This window comes from Pseudopipra pipra, chromosome 2 (genome assembly GCF_036250125.1).
Source record: "Pseudopipra pipra isolate bDixPip1 chromosome 2, bDixPip1.hap1, whole genome shotgun sequence".
In the NCBI taxonomy this organism is placed as follows: Eukaryota; Metazoa; Chordata; class Aves; order Passeriformes; family Pipridae; genus Pseudopipra; species Pseudopipra pipra.
Genome location: NC_087550.1, coordinates 65,133,873 through 65,157,816, shown reverse-complemented (window position 1 = coordinate 65,157,816; position 23,944 = coordinate 65,133,873). Strand labels below are relative to the sequence as shown.

The 23,944-nt window shown below is 36.7% G+C and overlaps 1 long non-coding RNA gene across 1 annotated transcript in view; it reads right to left on the bottom strand.

Annotated features, from left to right (window-relative positions):
* Positions 1-2,955: 2,955 nt before the first annotated feature.
* Positions 2,956-23,944, bottom strand: part of LOC135409819 (uncharacterized) — a 45,356-nt gene continuing 24,367 nt past the window's right edge. The window contains exon 2 of the long non-coding RNA XR_010428372.1: positions 2,956-8,048. This is a non-coding gene — a long non-coding RNA (uncharacterized LOC135409819). The remainder of the gene's footprint in view (positions 8,049-23,944) is intronic.

Here is a 23,944-nt window from a genome sequence, read left to right as displayed (position 1 = left end):
TTGTCATTAGAACCACAGGCCATAACGATTTTGTCTGTATTAATATATTAAATGATGCCCAGGAATATTCCCAGACACCAGATACATGTTCAGACATACTGCCAAGTGCCCGAAATATTCCCTGGTGTGATTTTGGCACGTACCATCTAACAACACTCTTCCTAATAATTCCGAGACATGATATCCAAGTAGGGGGTGCTACAGGGGACTTTCCCAGAGGGTATTTTGCATGTGGTCACTCTGTTTTGGAAACTAGGAAAATCCACAAGAGGAGCTCTACCAACTGGTTGTGTGTGCCTGGGATACACATGTAATGTGTTGGTACAGAGTCATGTGTGTCAGCCACTGAAAGGCTATGGGACTGCTTGCCTTGCAGTATCCCTAGTGCAAAACAGAAATAACCAAACTGAAATGATTTCAATATTTAAACTGGTAAAAGTGAGAAGAAAGTGAAGTCCAAAATTCAAATAATGATACCCAACTAGGTTTCAAATGGTTTCCAGCAATTACACATTGTAAATCTATTATTTGATGGTATCATGAGAAAGAATAGTGAGCAAAGAAACCACGTATGCAGATAGTTGGTTTCCATTAATGCAATTTACTGGAGAAGACCACAAAATTACATATACAATATATATTATTGTTGCTGTTATTGCATATACCACATTCACATTCACATAGAACAACATGTAACCTTCATCACATTTGAGGAATTCTTGATAGGAAGCTGAAATCATTTAGAGACAAATTATCTCTTCAAGTTAATCTAAATACTGTTTAGAAACAGAAAAGAGGTAAAATATTAGATAAATAGAATATATAAAAAAATACTGATGGTTCAGAAAAGAAGTCATAAGTAGAAAGCAGATAACCTTGTTATGGGTGTTATTGCTGTCTAACACAGCAAGTTAAATCAATACAGCCTCTGAAAATGTTACTATATGTCCGCATGTTTCAGTGCAGGAAGCAGGCTTTAGCCCAGCAAGAGACTTGCTGCATGCTTCCTGTGGACTGTATATATTAGCTATATATAACCATGACCCACAAGGATTGCTTGGCAATGAATTGGACCCAGCTCTCTTGCAAGCATATGGGATTTTATTTTGGAAGGCTGTTTTTATCCAAATTATTTCTGCTAATCTTGAGATCCACCTTCTTACTGACTTGGTATTCTGAGAAGCAAGGTTGTATGCACATAATAAACAAATGTCTCTCTTGGACTAGTGCCCATTCTCTACCCTCAGGAAAAGTGGTCTCATGTCCATATAGCTAAATATCTTATTCACCTCAAAATATGATGCTCGCATCTATCTTGCGTATCAAGAAGAGTCTGTGGTCCATGCTGTCTCAAGAACTCTGGGGAAACATGGAACTGAAATCTGAGATTTGGTTGGGAGAGGGCTCATTTACTGTATAACTGCAGGAAGGAGTATGCTAGTAACTAAACCTTGTGAGTGACCAAGGGATGGTGTGTGAGCCTGAGCTCTGGTCCAATTTAATTTCCCAGCACAGGTGCACTCCTGATGACTTTTGAAACATTTAGGTCTTGCTGGCTTGTCCTGTCTACCTTTTTGGACATTAAGAAATGCTTCACCAGCAGATTTCAATTAGCATGAAGAAATAATTTTTGCCTGGTCTAGAAAAGCAGGCATATAAAGAACATCATGGCATTGACAGAAGTTAGAAAATATGTTGGAATTAACAGAATTCTCAGTAGAAAGAGATATCAAAAGTACAAGTCTTAAAAAAAAAAAAAAAAAGGAAAAATAATTTAGCCTTTTAAAATAACTGCTTTTATTTAAGCCTTTTACCTTGATAACATCAAAGAAAGTATCAAACAATTTATCAGTCCAGAAAACTATAGGAAAGGTGAATCTAGTAGAGCAACTATCGAGCTGGTTTTTGGAGAAACAGAATAATTTGAAAATGTGTACAAACATCAGATACCTTCCAAATGACCATAAGAATTTTTACGTGTTCAGAGTCAAGTCAGTGTTCTTGATGGCTGCACAAAATCAGGTCTCTGTTAGAGTTCAAAGTGTATCAAAACTGTATGAACAGCAGTGAAATTAAGATCCCAATGAAAATAATTTCAGAGATAGTTATTATTTCTTTTTCTTTTGTCTCTTTTCACTGTTGATTCTATGATAACTAATACTTGGATGATTCGAGCTGCTTCTGCTTTATTTCTCTAAATATTTACATTTATTTTGTGTTTATTTATATACACATGTAAGCATCTGAAATGTAGCAGTTATTTACACAAACAAAGAAATCTCTATGTAGTTTCCTGTTCTTAATAGCACCCAAGAAACCACAGCAACATAAGGTGTTTCTGTTGCATTGATGCCACAATGAAAAGATAATAGAAGATCAAAAGACCTTTGAAATTTCAGCATGAAATATCTCTGACCGTAGATAAATCTCTTTAGGCAGAAAACCATTCTATAAAATTTCCTAGAAATTTGAAGAACCCATTGCCTTCCCTATTTTGTATAAATCTGTATTTTTTCTACTAAAAATAAATTTTAAAAGATATTTCTAACTCAAAAAGATTTTTGAATAATTTTTCAACTACTTGTACAGTTAAATGGCTATTGTTTTGCCTTCAATCATCAGGCAACAAAGGCAACAGAGCTAAATTATGGTATCAAGCAGACACATGCAATAGATATATCTCTAGTGGAGATAATGTTTTTGGCAGTTTATCTGTTTTGTAAAAGCTATCATTTGTGAAATCTGAGCAACTTCCTTAATGAGGCATCAGAAATTGTGTCCCATAATTGCCCATTTTTGAGGGTTCAAGTAATCTCATTTCAGACTCTTTCATACAAGGGTGAATGTTCTCAGAAATTATGTGATTTAATAACTTTCATCCTCCTAATCATGAAATAAATATTAGTTCACCAGCAAACATCTTAATACAGCTATTATATGGATCACAGACCAGGGTTCTCAGTTGAAATATTTAATTATGGAAACAAGACATTTTCAGATACTAAACCAAATACTAGTGAAGACATATACTGTAATAAACACATATACTTATATTTATATAGTAGCTGGGTGTGAAGAAGCTGAAATGTTCCTCCAGATTACTGTATTTGCAAATTACTTTAAACATTTAGATGAACTATTTATTATGTGGAAATTCTGGGGTAAGCCTCTGTGTGATATGAGTACCTCAGCATGACAGACACGTTTTACAAACTGTGATAAGTTTGAATGCAAATCCCAGAGCCAAACTCCCTCCAAATATTGAGGGACTTTAAAATTAAAGGGAAAAAAATTTATATAATTATATAAGTGTTAAAGCTCATTGAATGAAGGGTGCACCACGACAACCAAATAAATGAAATGTCAAAGTTAGCAGAAAAATCTGATCAAATTAAGATTCCTTTACAATGAAAGTCCAGGTCCATCTCAATAACCTTTGGAGCTGAGTTGATCCAAGATTATATGTTCTTTTCTTGTCTTTCAGACACTAAATTTGTTTTGTAGTCTAATTACATCAACTGCCTATTCTGTCACAGTTCTGTATGATGCTTTGTCCTCCCTTGTATCTCATAATTTTCTCCTGCTCATCCAAGCCTCTAATACTTCCTAATATTAATAAAAATACTAATATAGTAACAAATTATATTAACAAATTATATTTCATAGCCACTATGGTTGCCTTTTTTGGCAGCTGAATACACTGGCAGTTCAGACAAAATTTCTTATCAGACTTGGTAGAATTGTAAATTCCCAACAAACCAGAGCAATTTTTTAGAAGTTCTAAAAAACCCACAATAGATAAAAGGAATCCTTCTCTCAAAAAATCTGCATTTTCCCATTTGTTCCTTCTGTCCTTTGGCTTACCGTAGGAAAAATGCAACTTTCCGGAACATGTTTGGACTCCAAAGCAGCCAAGCCAAGGATAATTTTAGTTCCTCATAACTCATTTTAGAATATAATTAGACTTTTCTTTCTCTTGAAATCCAGTCCTTCTGCAAGGCAAATATTAATAATATTTTTACTTGAACTGGCACTTTTTTGTTGTTAAAAGATCTTATGAAAAGGTTCTCAAACTCCTATATTTCTTTTAGCTGCTCTGCGTATTATACCTTCATGTAATACACTTCTTGTCAGGTTTGTTCTACAAAATTTCCTGCAGTATTTGGAGATAAACAGAACTGGCCAAAAATACATTTGCAATGAACAAGTGTTGAAGTTAGCGCCCTGTACACTGTTTTGATCTAGAATAATCAAGCCATTTTACAGCAAAGTCCTGAACAATCTGCAGTCCCCATGCATGGGCACTGAGTAAGAAGTAGTTTGTGCACAAGTGAACGCCATTCATTCCATAAGCAACTAAGAAAGAACTCTCCATCACATCTCTCAGCCCGAAAATGCACATAGGATGAATGATCAGTGACTGTGCCTTAAAGTATCTCCAAACTGCATGCAGCCAGGGGTGTTTGTTTTAGGGAATCAAACCGCATCTGTTCAGATGTAAACACATTGAGACACTTGAAGTGTAGATGTAGTGTCTTCTCTGATCTACCAGCCTGCTCCCATGGTGCTGAATTATTTGCCAAGGTAGATATAGCTGATCTACAGATACTGATGAACTGGGCCTGTACTTGATTAGGGGCTACAAGCAAGCAGTCATTTTAAATGATAAATCCACTATCCACATGAGTCCTTGAATAGCAGCTGAATATCTTTCAAAAGGTTTCCTCAGGCTGTTGGGTTTGTCAATGCCTTTTAAGGACTTCAAATATTATAGAAATCCCAAGTCCTTTCTCTGCAGCAAGAATGTCTGGCTGATTTTGGAAAAAAGAAAAAGCAGATCAAATGCTTCTAGACAGCTTAGGTAAGAGTATAGGTCACAGAACATACTGAAAACATAAAGGAGGGACACATTCAAGTGCAGTTTGAGTTCCAGTTGGTAAGTAATTTTGTGATTTTTTTTTAAAATTTTTGAATTAAATTTTTTGCATTCCATTTAGTAAGTAATTTTTAAATCCTCATAGTGAGTGGGTTTCAAAAAGTAACACGTAGTCCTCTGCTAATTACAACTTGATGATATTTGGCTGCAGTTCCTTCCGATTAGGTTTTTGGCTATAATTTCTAGCTCAGGAAATGATATAATGCTACTTGCTGGTTCTGCCCTAATATTTAAAGCCGCGGTTGAACTGTGTCTATTGAGTAAAGGCTGATGCTTTTCAGAAAACAGAGAACAATTGCATGCTAAACTGCACCCTGGTCCTCCCAGACAGACTGGGTAGCAGATCACTCAGGGAAGCTCTCAAAGTGCATCATACTACCTATTTTGACAGGTGTGCGGGGAATGCAGCATGGCCAAGGCACTGTAGGTGCTCTCCATCTGCATCTCAGGGCCCACAGCCATGAGTAGAAGTGAACACCAAGCACAGACAACCTGTGCTAAACCTCCAGACAACGCTGCTACATCCCAGGAAACATTAAGTTTTGTGCTTCCAACAGCCTTCTCACATCTGCTGCTCCAGGATACATCCTGGGACAAAATATCACTTCTTTACCATCAAGATGGAACATAAATATGATACACATTATGAATTACATTCATTGTATAATATATATATATGTTTAATCTGAATACAATATCTCTTTTTAAGTACACGTGGACTTAGAGAACCTTATGTAGTTCTCCAAAAAAACCAGCTCTTTGGTAGTGTGAGCGCTGTCATGTTTATTCACTAGCAGGTGAGTCCTGACGTATTCTTTCCCCTTTTCCCTTCTGACCAGAAAGGTTCTATCTGTAGCATCTAACACCTTTGCTTCCCACATCAATCCCATAAACTTTATGATGGCTTGGTATAGTTCCAACAGTTTTATCCAGATCACAGTTGTCAAAACTTGAAGGAAAATAAGAAAAGTTTATTGACCTGAACCAGTGGAACAAGGGAAATATTGGAGTGGCAGGAAGGAACAGAGGCAAAGAGTTAGTATGATGTTTCATGCTGTATCTCTGATAACAGTTGTAAGATAAAATGGTAATACCAACTCTTACTCTATTATGTTGAAGTATATTTCCTGAAACAGAAAAACCCCTGCAACCTTTTTTAATTTTTTTTGATGCATTTTCATAGTAATAAGGCAAGGTCTGAAAATATGGATAAAAACAACAAAATACAGAAGCACAGTCAGCTGAAGCAAAGAATGACCATCCTATACAAGAGACCAGGATAAATTTGTGCATGCCTGGGATGCAGTGAGCGCTAAGACAGGTACATAAGGTCATATAGGTAAGTACAAGAAGGGTTTTGTGTAAATTAATTGAAATTGTCTCCATCCACTTTTCTATCTTTTTGTTTGTCTAGATGGCATTATCAGTGATTCAATACAAGAAGTTGCTGTTTAGGAAAGGCAAACCCAGCAAAATCAGTGGCAAACAATTTTCATTTCCTTTTTTTTTTCCCATTTGATAATTAATAGAAGGTAAAAATAATCATGTCTCTGCTGTTCTCCACATAAAACCTAATCTACTGGGATTTGTTCTCTAATTTAGAAGCTCTGTCTGAAAATAATAATGCAAAAAGAACAGAATTTTTAAATCTATCCATCTTTTTGCTGATTACATATCCAGATTTACTTCAAAAGGGAAAACTGTTTTAGAACAGGCTATTCTGGATTATAAAAGAAAAGGGGAATAAAATCTAATCTGTCATCTAATCCACTAGTTTTGCTGTTTTATTTGTCCTCATACAGGTTGTTTTACCAATTTTTTTGGTACTGAAAATTTGTTAAGATAGGAATGACCCAGAAAGAATGGAGTTTTGGCTTATGAATACCTTGGAAGCAACCTATCATAAATGTTTTACTAACTTTGTGACAATCACTATTCAATATACAAGCTGTAAAGATGGTCCGCTAAATCTCATGGCACTGCTTGCAATATCCTGTCAAAAATGTAATCATAAAAAGCTGCTTCTAGCCAAACTGAACTTTTGGTACTAAAAAGAGACATTTCATTTTCACAATAAAATGAATCTCATAGGGTCAAATATGCATTTGATGTTACAAAGTATATAAACAAAGTCCATCCATTCTAAAGCAGTCATTGAATTTTGGAAATTGTAGTATGAAAAACAGACATAGTCCAAAGAAAAGGTCTTCAAATGTGGATGTATTTCTTACCATTTTTCAGAGAAATTCTTTCTGAACTTATAAGGACTGGATCTCTTCTTTTCTTTCTTCACTTCTATGTACTTTATTTTGATTTTTTTGTTTATGTGTGTGAGTTTCCAAAATGTTAATATGTTTTAGCGTGACTCAATATTTATAGGTTTTCCAGCTTTTACAGGGTCAGGCATTTGAAAAACAGCTAGTCAGTGCCTAAAATTCAGGTAATTAGATCACTGTCAGATATAGAGTTAGCATTTGTATGTTTAGATTGCCATGCATTTTTGGAAAGATGTAAAAGAAAGTTAACTATTTGTACAGGCACAAAATCTCAAGGTTCTGGAATTAGAAATACAAGTATTTTTGGGACACCTTGTAAATCAGATTTTTTGTAATATTTCTAGCCTACCATATGTTTCTCTGTGGTTTTCCCTGGTTTGTTTTCATAATTTTCAAGTGTCAAAAGTTCTTCTCTACAGAGAAATAAGGTGAATCCAAGTCCAATGAGAGCTGGCCATTACGTTTTTCTTTTCCTTCAGGTTGTAAATCCATCATTTGATCGATTGTTCTACCTGCATTTCCCCTCATCCCTCTGAAGCAAACAGGAAACGTATCATCAAAAACTCCTTCAAAAACTAAAAGAGTTTCCTATCACCAGCTGAGACAGGAATCCCATCCCAGTGAAGACCTTCTCATAGTAGGAAACAAAAACATGGGGACAAGAACAACTGAGATTTCTCTCCTCTTTTCTTTAGCGATAATCCTGCTTTCCCATCCTTACGGACCTTCAAAACATTTTTTCTCACTCCATTTCTCTAGTATTCATGTCCATCATACCATCTCTTTAACCTGAAAAATTGTCTTCATCTCCTCCTTCTCTCTGGGCTCTCAGACATCTGAAAGAGATTAATGGAGCAGATCAAGTTTGACTGTTTTGAGTTTTTAGAGAAATCACTCAAAGATCAAAGGTTAAAAAATAATTGAACTTGCAACTGTAAGAGTGGGAGGAAGATGAATACAGAGCCAATTAAAGCCTGAACAACATAGATAAGGACATCAAAATGCATCTTTCTCAAACAAGCATTTGATCCAATGATGCTCACTTTCAAAGCAGTACAAAAACATTAATTATTTCTCACAATACACCAGCTAGATAAACAAAAATCACTTAAAGCTAGCCAATAAAGTAATAAGGAAGAGAAAGACTTTTCTTTTACAAATGTATTAGGACAAAAGGTCATAGTGAGGGAATGTGCTGAAATTAAGACTGCTCATGAACAATTAAAGGCAGCAGTGAAACTAGCAGCAATTGTAACTGCACCAAGACGCTGAATTTTAGTCACTAGAAACCAGCTGTCTAATCAGAGCCAGTCAGCCCAGTCTTCTTTAGAAGTCCTTGAAAAAAATAGTGACTTCCAAGTGGGGTTCACCCTTGGATATCTCTCTTTGAGCGATTCTGAAGGGGCCTGTAATTCCTTTTCGCTATGAGGAGGGCCAAAATGAGATTAGAGATTTTGTCATGATTTCTGCATTATTAAATGAGAAGACACAACTCAATTGCTTTGTATATATTTGCTCCCTTTCTCCTCTTACACTGGAAGCTCTTTGGAAAAGGCTGGAGTTTATTATGTGTTTATTCAGTGTATGTAGTACAGCGGAACTTTTACCTCTGCCTAGGGCTCCCAAGAGGTACTGCAGTACAGATATGTTTCTGAAAAAATAATCTCCTTCAGAGAATGGTAATTACAAATCAGCTCTTCTGAATATATGTGAAATGACAAATACCTTGAGGGAAAGGGGGGAAGAAAGATGAATATGGCAATAATATACCTATGTGGTAGCATAATGGAGCATAAGTGGTAACCTGTACAGTTTGGGGTTTTTTGCTGCAACTACCAAATAGTTTTGCCTTTTAAAGGGAATAAAAAGTCCTTTTTATACTGACTAAAGGCACTACTACACCTACAAAAATAAAACCAAAAAACCTAGTGAAATCCTGCAGACTGCCCAAATTGTGGGCAAACTTTTATTATTGTGACTTCTAATAATTCACATTGTTATAAATCAACTTTGCTGAAGGAAAACATTTTATATCAATCAGAGTATTAAATCATGGAGTTACTACACAGTACCTCTGGAATTTTCCAGGGAAAATTCAGACTCAGTCTCACACTTTTTTCCCCAGTATATTTGAGTTCAGTTAGACTGTGAAATACCTTTGTGCAGTAGTCAATATACATTGTTTAATTCTTTTGCATTTAGCTAGTTAAAATGAGGCATAATAATAGTCTAGAGTATGACTGACTAACAGCAGCATTTTTCAAGCCTGTAGATTCTATGTAGAATTGCTGGATATAATTGCATTTGAGTTCAAGGGCACAGTACAAAAAAACCTAGTTAACACATTTACACCTTTCAGAAAAGAGCAAACCAAGGCCCAGACAGAATATGTACTAAACCAAAATGAACATTTAAACCTAGAGTTTTCACTTTGCATTTTCAGATACAGGGTTTTTTCTGTCTTGTTACTTATTTACTGAAAATGTCTCCTGAACTACCATCACTGAGGTATATGAATCATCAGCTTACAAGATGAGTCATTCCATTAATTTGGACTTTATAATGTCTAGCTGAATCTAAGGACAGTAAAACATATTTGTAGGCAAATTACCAGGAATGAAATAAACAAGAAACTAGTAGACAAGCCCTATTCCTAATAACTATAATTAGGCACCCTGTACTTATCTGAATGTTCTGTATTTTGATCCCAGTACAGTTTGTATTAGTGGAAGAATTGGTGTTACACCATTAGGAGACTGATCATTTTCTGACTGACTTATTTGCTTTGAAACAATTCATGTTAAATCCTGCCTTTTTCTGGAGAGTTTTCCCACAATGTATTGAGATTCAGTGTAACAATGGAAATGCAATGGATGGTGAGAAGGAGGTGGCTCAAAGAGATATGTCACTGCAATTTACCTTATCTGAACCATGTGAGATGCTGCAGCTTTTACTCCAAATTCAGACCTTAGCAACTGTGATGCAGAAGTAATTGAACCCTTTTATGATCTGGAAGATGCTAACGTACTGCTTTCACATGTTCTCCTCCCTGTCAAACTCTGGCTGGATGTGATTTTAAATGTGTGTGCCAGATGTTACTGACCTGCATCCTAAAAGCATCATACTGTGTGGAATAGCATGGCTACACACAGAACTCAATACAGAAACACCTGAGAATCCCAAACACTCAGGCAACTCTGTGTGTCTGAGTGCAGCATCCATCACTGGTTGTAGGTCAGGTCTCAGAACAGTGAACTCACATCAAGGTGATGCTGAGCTCAAGCTAATCTGTTTGTCTTCCTGCAGGGATCAGCTTGCAGTCTCATGACAGCATACAAATATAATCCTGTCCTGCTAGCCTTCCCAAATCTCCCTCCCATCTCTTCCTGACTCTCCCCTTCATCAGGCACTGCTTCACCCCTCTGCAGTAAACTGTAAGTGAGCAGCTCTAGATGAAAACAAGTTACTTTTTTTCCTTTCTTTATGTTTTCTACAGGTTTTATTTTTGGTCTGGATCAATTCTCTGCCGTGACTTACTGCATGGCCAGTTTAAACAAGAATATGAGTGTAGCTCTTGCATGCATTTGAGATATAGCTAGTGATTACAGCCACATGACAGTGTGCTCAGCCTGTGATCAGGCTGTCATGGAAATGTGTTACAATTAGAGTACCTGGCTCATAACTTCTGAACTAGGCTGCTCAAAAGTATCATTGATGCCTTTGCATAGAGCTGAATCACGAAGCAGACACATGAAGAATTGTCCTTCTTGTGAGCTTGCTCTACAATTAAGTGACACAAGACTGACAATAAAGGCTGCACATTCATCTAATGGAGGAAGAGGCAAGGGGAGTGCAATGATCATCACTGGTAAAACCTATTCACCAGACGCTGAGCATTTTCCAGCATATTTTTCCAGTCTTCTGCCCTACAAAGCTGCAATGGTTAGATCTCCAAAGCCATGTCCTCCACTCGGTTTAGTAAATGAAGTGATCTACACTCATGTGTTTTGAAAAGGAATGAGGGACTTACAGGGTAGAAAAGAAAGTATGCACTTTTGGCATTTACTTGAAGATGTCCAGAATCTGCTCAGTTTCAGGGATTATCTCAAAAAAATGGACCAAATGAGTGAAAGTATCAGTGATTATCTTTTCTCTATATATGTACATTCCCTTTTGGTAAACTGGTCTACAGTATTACCCTGAGCATTTATGCAATTTATACTTACCACTCAGAGAAGGCAATGTTCACTGATATCTCTGTCTTGAAACTGAGCATCTTCGGGCAAACAAGACTTTTGGAGCCATTCTTCCACACCAAACTGATTCACACACAGTGTCATTGAAATCATTGCTATAATACAGAAATCTTCATATCAGATTGAGATAATTTTGTCATGACTCAGAACTGGTAACTGTTCAAACCATTCATCATGTACTATTGAAATATATTTATGTTTCCTACTCTGTAGTGGAGACTAGGAGTATTAGTGGTTTGAGGTTTTCCTCTCCTTATCTTTTGATCTGCTGTAACATCAGGTTTATACATATATATATATATGTTTAGGCACCTGTGCATTCATGTGTGTTTGTATATATGTCATAGCTAGTGTCCCCCAGGAAGTTTTATCAAACTCTTATGGACTATGTATTTTTAAAAGAATGATGCAACCTAAACCAATTGCTTTTAATGATGTTTTTTGCCTTGTGCCTCTGCTTCATTAACATGTATTTATCCTTTTTTATTAATCTGTTGTAAGACCACACATTAAGGAATTCCACTACTGAACTTCCTCAGGCCTGAAATTTCTTTCAAGGAGAGTGTGTATGTTGTTTGAGGTATGAGTTTATGAATGCTGGATCTATAATCAAACTGGGATTATACTATGTTAGCATGGATTATACTACAATGCTACTAATACTACTACCAAGTACAATGAAATAGGACCTAGAAATTTCCACACATATCAGCACATTGAGTATGAACAGATTCCTTTGGAGCATAAGATTTCTAAGGCCTCTCCCCTCTACAGCTTGGCTTTCTATGAATTTTATCCTTCACACGCATCAAGATATGTCTTAGAACAAAGCAAGTGTTTAAAAAGCTATTTGTGGCTGTTAAGATACACAAAATGGCAACACGTTCTGGGCTGTTGTGAGATTACCAACAAATCCCATCTGTCCTCCCATGTTCTTTGGGCATATCAAGAAAAATTTATCAAGAATTATTGTTGTCACAATGCATTTTAATCTCACCATCTCTTTTCATTTTTAAGATTATTTCCAAATATCTTCGGATACAATTATTAGGATGCTGAAAGTGTCAGAGAAGAGACAAGAACCTTTTTCTCGTAACGGTGGTTTCATAACTAAGTTTGAATGAATGGCCTGAACCATGTCTTAATCTTTATCACATTTTAGAAACATAAGAAACATCAGAAAGAGAACTATAATAAACTGAATACATGTCATTATGGAGAGGAAGGGAAAAAAAAGAGACAGCAATATGCTAAGGCTTGTGACCATATATTTTTGAAAAATTTTAGCCTATACGCTAATAAACCTACAAATGAGAACGAGACATCATAGAATTTACAAAGGGTTTTTTCTCTTTTTTTTTTCATAATTAGCTTTTGATGTGGCATCTTTAATGTCTTTACTTCCAGAACGCAAATTACTAAGAAGACTACTCCATCAGTTTTGAAGGATTAAGCCTATATAAGCAAACAAAAATTCCTGTCATAACTGCAGACTGTTTCTGCATCCATATAGTTGTCAAATTTCCTCCCAAAATGAAACATTTATTTTGATCCCTACATTTTAGACAATCATATTAAAATTATTTCCAATCATTGGTCTGCTTCCTCACAGCTTCCTTAGGACCTACTCTCCAAGTTACAGTGCAGGTAATTTTTTCTAACTTAATGGCTTTAATGAAACTGTCTTTCAAAATAATGTTTCCTAAACTACCTAATTATAAATGTAATACAATTTCATTTTGGTGCACCTTAAAACATAACATTTTCCTAATACAAATTTCACTCCAGGTTCCATAAAGTAGTAGGCTATTACTCAAATTACTCTTATTATCTTGTTTGCCTGATAAAGAAATTACACTGAAGAGAAGCAAGCAGCTCATGCATAAGCAACCAAAAGCTAAATCCCATCACTGAAAAAAATAAAGAGTAAAAGAAAAAGCTGTTATTTCTCATCAACATACGGAAAACTAAATTGGACAAAATGAGACATATGTCAAATATCTTAGGAATGAGTTTTCTTCCTACCATTTGGCATCCACAGCATAATTACTAAAACATTTTCCCAGAGCAAACCCAGAAAATTTAAAGATTGAGATATTATTTTACATGTTAATTACACTTTTTGTACATCATTAAAAAGGCTCTGAATCCTATCAGTTTGAACAATGGTATGCCTCAATAATGAAAAAGAAAATGAAAGTAATTATTACAAAGGTTTATTCTTCAAATCTCAAAAGGCAGCAGGTATACTTCAGGCCAACGTATGCATAGTCATGGCTATCTGCAGTGCTGGCACAGTCTGGAACAGCATAACGTCTTTTTCCTATCTTCTCATGGCATTCAGACATAACCTCATCCCACATTTTTAAACAGCCTCTGCTAACTGTGAGTCAAACCCACTTTTAGAGTAATTTAGCCAAATTCCTCTAAGTCATACTCATTTATAATATAAAGAAATCTGTCACCTTGTCTTATTACTAATAGAGTTCAGGAGATTTAATCAAGGATTAAATCAAGGATTTCCTTTAAAGACAAATGAAGTAAGTATCTTTCATGCCCTATGGCCCTATGGCCATGGAGAATCTGTGCTTTACCATATGCGCTTTGCAGCTGCTGCTGTGTTCAGAGGTGACCAAAGCGTGGAGGGAATAGCCCACCCACACATAGCTTTAGTGTATGGAGCCGTCCCCAGGAAGTGACCCACCACTGTATAACTCAAGTTTCCCACCCTGCTCTGGTCCCCACACAAGTGTCCATCCAAAGTGGCTGCAGGGAAGCCTGGGACAGCTCAGCGTCATTAACACCAGACACAAAGCACAGCTCCGAGAATAAGGACAGATAGCCCTGCCCACTGCTCCCACACAGGTCTTTTTTTTCCCAGTGCAGACAGGTAAAGGCTCCCTGGAGCTCTGCCTCTGCCCTTGTTGCTGTCAGCTCACTGTTTTCGGTCTGAGTGATGTAAAAGAAGAGAATTTCCCCAGCAGGGAACTAAAGGGAGAGAATTTCTCCAGCATGATTTGGAGGAAGGTAGGTGCAGGACCTTGCACCCAAAAGCACACCTACACAAAGTATCCTTGGAAATGCATGTGTCTGTCTCCCATGCGCACACACAACATTCAGCGAGTCCATCACATACAAACGTGTAACCACAAACACAAGGATCACCTGATGGATCATGTCTTCTTCTTTACCCATACCAAATTTGTAAGTCATCTTAAACTACACTGACATACAGATGAAGACTTGCAGCAGATAATCCTCTGTAAATGTGAGAGGCCAGAGTGAGTTAACCTTTCCTTAATGAAAGGATGTCAGGCTTGGCATTCTTCAGCCCTTCGTGGACTTCTGTCCTGCTGCTCTAATCTTCGGTGAGTACCATACTGACAAACTGCAGTTACAAGTCAGGAGGTCTCCAGATATAAATCCTCCACTTCTAGCTATTATATATTTTTCTTTAAAGAATAACATTTTGTGGATGAAGTATCTGTTACTGGGCTTTAGTGCTGACATAATTTACTTTGAAGTTAAGGAAAGAGGGAAGAATGGACTGCAAGGACAATACATTCCATTGAGTGAAACAAGCACACTAAAGCTGTGTGCCTGAGCACTTTCAGGAATACTGTTCAAACTCTTCATGAATTTATCTGACATGCATATACTGGTTCCTTATGATAAAACTGCATAGGGAGATGCAGTTGGTGCTTAATGAGGCATGTGGCCTTTGCCACAGCAGAGGAAATCAATTTTGAAACACCCTTAATTATTACTGTGGTCAGCCTATGATGTTGCTAACTCAGCAGAGGTAAAAACAGGAGTGTAGAATGTGTGTTTGTTCTGGCAGTAATGGGATTTTTATATACTTTTATGCCAGACTTGAAACAGAGATAGTCCCAAACAGCCTAAATTTCTCATGAGAAGCTATGCAGGCAATGACCCTACTCTCACTTCGCACAATGGCAGCACTTTGCCTGGAAACTTTCGCTTATCTAACAGGAGAGAGTCATGGCAGGTGACATGCCAAGCACTTAAACTTGCCATCATTAAACACCAAAGAGAAGGAGTACAGACGAAATCTGAGCTTTCTTGTGACCAAACAGATTTCTGTAGTCTTTGGTATGAAAGATTTGTTTTCACAGCCACATGTACTTACCTGAATTTAGTATCTAAATTATCCTTTAATCACAGAAAACTCAACCACTAGTGATGCTTGTGCCTGTGCTGGATGTAATAGACAAGAGATGGGCCATGTGCACCGTGAGATAACACAGAAACATGTGCCACGTGAACCAAGTGTTATGGTGGATAAAGTAGATAGAAAGTTTTTAAGCAGACTTGTTTGCCCCATTTTTTCCTTTCTCTCTTAATATAGCTGTCTTCTGGCAGAGAAAAACTTTCTGTAAAATAGGAGAACACAGCCATACTGTGCACAAACTGAGTCTCAGAAGACCCATAACCCTGCATGAGAAGCCACCTTACATGATGCAAGTTGAAGATGTTCCCTCTGCTGACAGTTGTGGCACAGTAGAGCCTACGGACATGTGTAAAAGTCTACACAAATGATCACAAATGCAGCCTGTAAAAGGGGAGTCCTGCTCTCCAGACTCTTCATGGTTCCCACATTAAACATCCCAGAGCATCTCAATTCCCAGGCAGGCACCCTACTGTCTGACTTGCAGAATTGTGCTAGCACTTGCTCTCACTCTGATAGCAGAAATCTCTATCTGCCATCCCCACTGCCTCAGCTGGAGCAAAAGCAGGAGCAGCATTTGTATTACCCCTTGACTTGTGTCAATGCCTAATGCATTCCAGAGCATACATCCACCAGTGCCTGCAGAATGGAAGCAACCGTCAGATGCTGGTTGTTGCACTAAGGGAGGGATTAAATTGTAGGAGATTAAAGGGATTAAGATGGAGGAATGCTTATCTAGTGTGGTCCAGGTGGATTTTGGGCTGTAGGAGGAAAGCAGACACTAAGGTAGAGAAAAATTATGCCAGATGCAAACTGCATTCTTAGCCAATGCGCCATGGCAATGAGTAGATGACGATACGGCTGACATCATCTACACCAGGGAGCAATCCTGGAGAGCAGCTCAGGTGGTGTGGAGTGGCTCTTGCCCACATCGCAGAGACAATGCCCCTCTAAAATGGGCTTTTTTCACTATTCATGATCGCTATTCATTTGAGAAAACTGCAGAAGTGTCAGAAACAATATATAGGTAAATGCTAGGGATAAATTACTCTCTTTTAAATGCAGTGCTTTGTCATTTTTCTACATATGCACTGTCTGACTTAATCACCACTTTTAATCAAGTACTTTAAACATCTATTTCCATTGGTTTTCCCTTGAAAAACACCTGAGCGTTTAATAGCTCCAAGGTAGCAATTTCTGATTAATACATCTGAACTAAATTCACCTCTATGATTCTATCAGTGTCAAAAGAGCAACCACATTTTCCAGCAATAATCTGGTTTTATTTACCGAATATGGTTGGAACTTTGAAATTATCAGCTTTATACGTATCAGAACATTTTTGACTTCTAGCTCTTGCCTTTAAAAGTAGTTTATTGTCTATAAAACAGTGCTTTTTAGAAATCTTTCTTAATTGTTTCTACTGAAAGAAATCTATTAAGGTTCATTTCATATTGCTTTACCTTGAGGGCAAGTTATTTTTTTATGTTGCTGCAAATAGACTGGGAAACATGAATGACCTTTAAAATGAGAGTCTGTAATTATGCTACTGAATCACTGTATCTTATAGCAGGCACTCTCCAGAATTGCAATTACAATTTACCATATTAATTGCCATCAATGGATGGTTATATTACTACAGAGAGAAAGATTTTTTTAAAATATACTGTAAGAAAACTCCTTGCTGGCAAACATAAAGATTCTGGAAGGAAAACAATGGCTGGAGATCTGCATTATTTATTTGTCTGACCTGTGGTTACAGATATATTATTTCATATTAGTACTCTAACAAAACGAAAATGAGGAGAAGAAATGAAAACGTGATACACTAAATCATTTGCACTGAATTCCACAATACCAGATTTCTATTTATTTTGAAATCTAGAGGATCTAATAATCACAGGTTATCTTTCCAGGCACAGATTAGTTCTGCCTGGACAGAACAAGTCTCTATCTGAGCCTGTTAGAAGTAGACTGATAGAGAATCTTGCTAGCAGTTATGATGTTGATTTGTTTAACTGACATCTGGTGATATATTGGCATAAGAATAGTCTGGTTCTAAATCACGAAAAAGGATGGGTGTAGGAGGAAAAGTAATTTCAAAAGTTTCTAGAATTATCCATTCTTTGGTCAGTTTCAAGGTGTCTGTCAGATATCTCTGGTTCTAAGAAGCATCAAAGGCACACGACACATCCAAAATACCAAAAGATAGGCATATAGTTTCCAGTAAGACCTACTACATTTTATCTGCCTTTATGTAGAATATCAGTCCTGGACAAATTTACCCTGGACTCAACTGCAATGTGATGGGGAGGAATAAGTTAGGTACCGTAAATGCTCCTCATGAAACGCATTAAAGCATGAGAGTAAAAGGTCAGGGTGTCACCTAACTTCCTTCCCATTGTCCTTCTACAACTTTCCTTGGTGAATCTGACAAGGCAGGATGCTATATTGTATAAAATCAGATAAAAAAATCTAGAGTTACTTTTGGAGACTCCGTACTTGTTTTGGCTTGCCTTTGCTTTCGCTTTCACTTTTGTTGTGGTTGTTGCTGCTGTTGTTTTAATACATAATTCAATATGCTTTTAAAGGATTAAATCAAAATACTTCATCATTCTTTACTGTTCTGTATTTGTCAATTCTCTTAAAGGGAGTTTCTTAACTTGCTCCTCTTCTCCAATCTTTAATCTTTGACCATTTGTCTGAATCCTTTAATATGTTGAATAATTGCCTCATCAATTTTTATAGCACATTACCTATTTGCAAGTGCTCTGAAATGTCAGCAAACTGCTTTCTTTTTCATCCTGTAAATCTGATGGAAAATAAATGCCTGACATTTTTCTTTTTAAAGACAGCTAACAGGCTGAATACATACCACTGTAGGAAGGACTATTTTGATTACCTGATCTGACTTGTGGCAAAGGCCAAATCAAAACATTTGCTGCAACCATTCTTGCATAGATATTTACACCATTTTTCAGTGCACAGCTCAAGGATTACCGTGCTGCCAACTAAGCCCTCCAAAAAACATGAGAAGTGGCTGCTGGCTGCTGACAGGGAATAAGAGGGATGCTGCCCATAGCACATTGCTTTCACAGGATGGTACCCATGGACAAGCAAGCACCTCTTAGTCTAAACTATATACGGACACAATTTGAGGGTTTACATAAGTCTCATACTGTACCCTTTTGACTCAGCCAAGGAGAGCATGAACCATAACACTTTTGTTTTGAACTTTTCCAAGTGAACAAGTGGACTAAGGAATTAATGCATAGCTTAAATAAGACACAAGTCTAAATCAGGGGGATTCCTAAGCTGCCTTAGGCTCTCCTTAGATGTCTGATGTTTGCTGTCTCCCCATATTCCCCTGCCCATTACATTCTCAGTGCCACTTCTCAAAAGTAAGGATGGTCTTGAAAGGTTTCTCAATGGACTGGACATGAGTCACTTTTTTTTTTGTTTCTAGTTTATTCTTCTGGATAATAAAAAGAGAAGATAATTTCATTCAGCTGCAGCCATGTTATTCCAACAGCCAACCATGCCTTTCTAAAACATTTTACTTTTAGATTTTCTAGTGTGTTTCCAGCCACTGGATATCAAATACTTTAGGTGAGATTGCACAAAGACTGCCGGACTGTAGAAAACTTCTTGACCACAATCAAATTAATGTTTAACCAGTTTACAAAAAGCTAAATAGACTATGAAAAGTGTGTGGATTTCACATTACTACCTAACTATTAGAAGCACTGAAAGCCAAATTAAATTCTCTGATTTTCTATTAAATGCCTAGTAAGTTTTCCTCTAGATTTCTAACAATATCAAAAAGCATTGATTTGAATAGAAATGCTTTCAAGCTCCTAGAAAAAATTCACTTCCTCCATTAAACAGGCTATTCTCAGATACATTTTTTTTAATTTCTAACTATTTTTCAGAAATTAGTTTTATATAAGATCAGATTTTCCAAAGAGATTTTGGTCCCTTGATCCAAGAATGTGGCTAGATTTCACATTGACTTTACTCTTCAGTGTTTGCAGTTGTCTGGTTTGCCCTGCGCTGAAATGCCTGATATTCTATGTACAAGTGACACATTTCTGGAACCAGGAACTAAGTAGTTCCCGTTAAAGTAGGACCCAAAGTCTGTCTCATATTTAACGGATCTACCTTCTGTAACAGTATTGTGGCTGTAATACTTTATTGGCGACAAAAAGTTCTTTTCTTTTTAATATGATTTACATGCTTGAATGAATCTCAGGGATGCTTCTTAAAATCCATTCTTTCTCAAAGATAGCTGTACACTGGGTGGAGGAACTGCTGAAGGTTCATTGCACATATCTTGTCTCAGATTAATAAAGAGGAAATGCAACATAAAAGTTGAATAGTAAAAAAAATATATAGCTTATAACTTCAGAAAAATACCCTCCAAGAAGTAAGTAAACGCTAAACTCTTCATGTAAACTATCAGCAAACTGTTATTTCTCCTACCTGAGTGGGCAAACTGTTCTTTCTGGTGAGTAATGATGGTCAGTATTTAAATGTCATGCTATATTTATCATATTAAAACAAATGGTTCAGAAATGTAATGTAGAAAGTCATTTATTTCTTTTATTTTATTCTGTTAACTTCTCCCTATAGGTGAAAACAGAACAATCAATTCAGACCCAACAAATGGGTAACAGTGTTCAGTGATAAGGAAATCAAAATCAACAAAAAGCTGTTGATAAATTTAGAATACATCAACGCAACAAGGATCTAGTTACAGAATTTAGTTCCCAATAAAGAAATTAGGACCCAATACAGCAAGGGAACTTAAGCACATGTGAAAATACAGTCAGATACATTGAACATGCCCCACAGTTTTCCTACAGATTTGGTCCCTACTTCAGTATCCTAAAAAGTCCACTTTAAACAAAGAGATGATTGCACAGAAAGGAGTCCCTTAAAATAATTAATTGCTATATTCTGAATAAAATAATTCATTATTGTAATATTTAAAAACCATGCTGATTCAGTCTCAGGATCTTTAAAAACTACGGAATCAGGTGCAGTATTGTCTATAGCACCAATTGAAGTTGAAGTAACCTCAATTCACATGAAAACACACTCTATTCCTGCAAAGGTTACTTTTGAAAAACACCTCTTTTATCACTCTAATTTGCTAAGGATAACAGCCTAATTGAACTTATATAAATAACAGAATAAAATAAATAACAGAAAAAATATTAAAGCAAATATTTTTGTAGGACAGCGTGTCTGTGGCTCTGTTAGGTGACCAGAGTATGAGAGGTCTCAGTTCTTTCTGTAGAATCAAGAGACATCGGAGGAGGCAAAAGCAGAAAACAGCTTAGGAGCAAAAAAGTGTAGTGCAGTGGTAAGTGCCTTTAGCACTTCTGTGCTCCTGTTCACTTTCACTGACATTTAATGCACTCTTATGGATGATTAGACTCTGAAACCTCTAAGTAAAGAGGATAACTCAGGTCTCTAGGACATCCAGTGATTTCTCTAACAAAGGAGCTTTTGTAGACAAGGAAGGCATTGCTTATCTCCACCTGCATTTAAAGACTGAAACCTCTTACCATTCACTGATTCTGATCAAAACTGAGGGGGAGGGGGAAGCTTGAGATGCTACCTAAAGGGATGAATGATTATGGGATTTCTCATGGGATGAACATGGTGGTAAGGGCATGCCGCTGAGAGTCCAGAGGAAGGCCACAATGATAAGCAGAGTGCTGGAATACTCCTCCCATGAAGGCAGGCTGAGAAAATTGGGGTTGTTCAGCCTGGAGAAGAAAAGGCTCCAAGGAGATCCTAGCGCAGCTTTTCAGTACCTAAAAGGGGCTACAAGAGAGCTAGAGAGGGACTTTTTACAAAGGCCTGTGGTGATAGGACAAGGGGGAATGGCTTTAAACTGAAAGAGGATTGGCTTAAACTAGATATCAGGAAGAAATTCTGGTGAGGTACTGGCACAGGTTTGCCCAGAGAAGCTGTAGGTGCCCCACCTGTGGAAGTGTTCAAGGACAGGTTGGGTGGGGCTTTGAGCAATCTGGTCTAGTGGAAGCTGTCCCTGCCTGTGGCTGAGGGGATGGAACAAGTTGATCCTTAAGGTCCTTTCCAACCCAAACTATTCTATGATTCTATGAGTTGTGAGTCCTAAGCAGAAGGAAACACCTAGTAGTATCATGTAACAGCAAAAATTATCAAAGCCACAGATGCATCCTCTTCTTCTCTGCCAACATAGATAATTGTGTTCTTTTGATCCTATTCTGGTTCTGCTTAGAAAATCCATAGAACTACAGGATTTGGGAGGGAGGCCATCTTTCTCCTAGGTGATGCAAAGTTGGACCAGAATATGAATCAAAAAATAAATAGTTATTAGCGAATAAGCCCAGACTTGTGAAAAGAAAACCATGTAATAGCTGTTACTTTACTACAGAGAGGTTTAATATAAATGAATATAAAAACCCAACAAAACAGCTGAAGGCAAATATTGTTTTAGCTGTGTTGTTGTAGGGACAACAGTATTTCCCAAGAATTCATTCTCCATTTTTAAAGCATGAAGAGATATTTGTAATTCATTTGGTATCAGGTTACAAAAATATGGAAAAATTAATACTTATTGTTTTTTTTAATTTTTTTCATCCATCTGATTAGAACAATAGAAAGCCAACCATACAAGTCTTCTCTGAGGAGCATTTGTGAAGAGGAAATAAGTTCTAAAGTACCAAATTACATGTCTTAATTCACTTCCTAATGAATTATGAAAGAGAAAATAAGCAGTAATGCACCAAATAGCATTTTTAATTTAATTTCTTAATTTTTCATTCCTAAGTTCCATTTTTATTCATTTGGTCCAAATTTTCCCTGACACTGTAGAAACAAAATTTCAATTGTTGAAACCCTTACAGAATCTTTACTTACAAATACCAAATAGTGGGTTTTGGAAGGTATTAAAACATGCAGAGTTCATCACTTTAATATAGATTTTTTTTTTTAATGCTTAAGCATTGTAATGGATTTATTCCCCTATTTATAATTCAAATTCACTTGCATTCAACTTCTATCTAGGCCTTAGCTGCAGGATTATCCTCTCACTTTAGTAACATATTAGTTAATGGCTAGTGTTTTTCTCCGAGAAACTACTTATACTTGCATTTAGGTTAATTTTATTTGTTTTCTTTAATAACTTAAACAGATTAAGCTCTAATAAGAGCTTACTTGCTTTCACTGATTCATTTTCTTGGGTAAATTCTGTTTTATGAATATTCTTGTAAGCATGTATACAGAACTAAGTACAGTGTTCCAGTATTGCCCTTACAAATACAGTGAACACTTCCTCTCACCTACTCATTGCTCTTTTACAAGTACATATTAATTATTTTTTTTCTATATTAGTGTACTAATTCAGATCAGGAGTGTACCTTGGAAGTGAACCTCCCATTTTTACCCCATGGCCTACACTTCAATTTGCATTGTAGAGTGGTCATGAAGTGCCTAACTGCAGTTCCTTTTGCATGAAACAAGATTGGAAGATGGAAGGATTTGGAAGAAACTGGAAGCTATTCTAAGAGTACATATACTGCACTTCAGGGACAAATGGACACAGTCCTTGATGGCGGGGGAAAAAACCTCAAACCAAAATAGAAAAATCTAAATATATATAGTGTGGATGTCAGATCCTCAGAATCAGCTATACAATTTTATAGATCAATTTTAGTTGGTTCATTCTGCTTCCTAGACACATCTGTAAGCCTAAGGTCTTTCTCAGGGTCTTTTTAGTACACAACTCTTCCAACAGTATAAGCTATCGTATACATTTTAATGTCCAAATCCATTCAGGTAAAACATATTTTGTGGAAAATATCCTCAAGTAACAAGTGACTCTAAATACATGGAATATGGTTTCCTGTTTTCTTCCACACAGAGATGATGTCACCCTTTATTAATATAGAAATCTACCTTAGCTAACTTAAAGAGAGGAACTGAGAACTTTGGGGACTATATCCAATTAAATCTCTGGTAAAAAATATTTCAAGCAGCACGCATGGATTCTTATCAGCTAATTTATCTTTGATGATTACTGACAGGAACATTCATTATTAAAAAATGAAGGATAAGTTACAAAGCAGTGATCAGCCAGTTCAGGGAAGATGGCCCATGAATAAGGGTCAAGTTTAAAGGCATAACTGTGATCTCTGAAAGTACTATCAAGCTGACAATGCTGCAGTGCAGAAGAGAAATAGGGCAATGACAATGGGAAATTTATCACCACATTATTTACGTCAACAAAAGA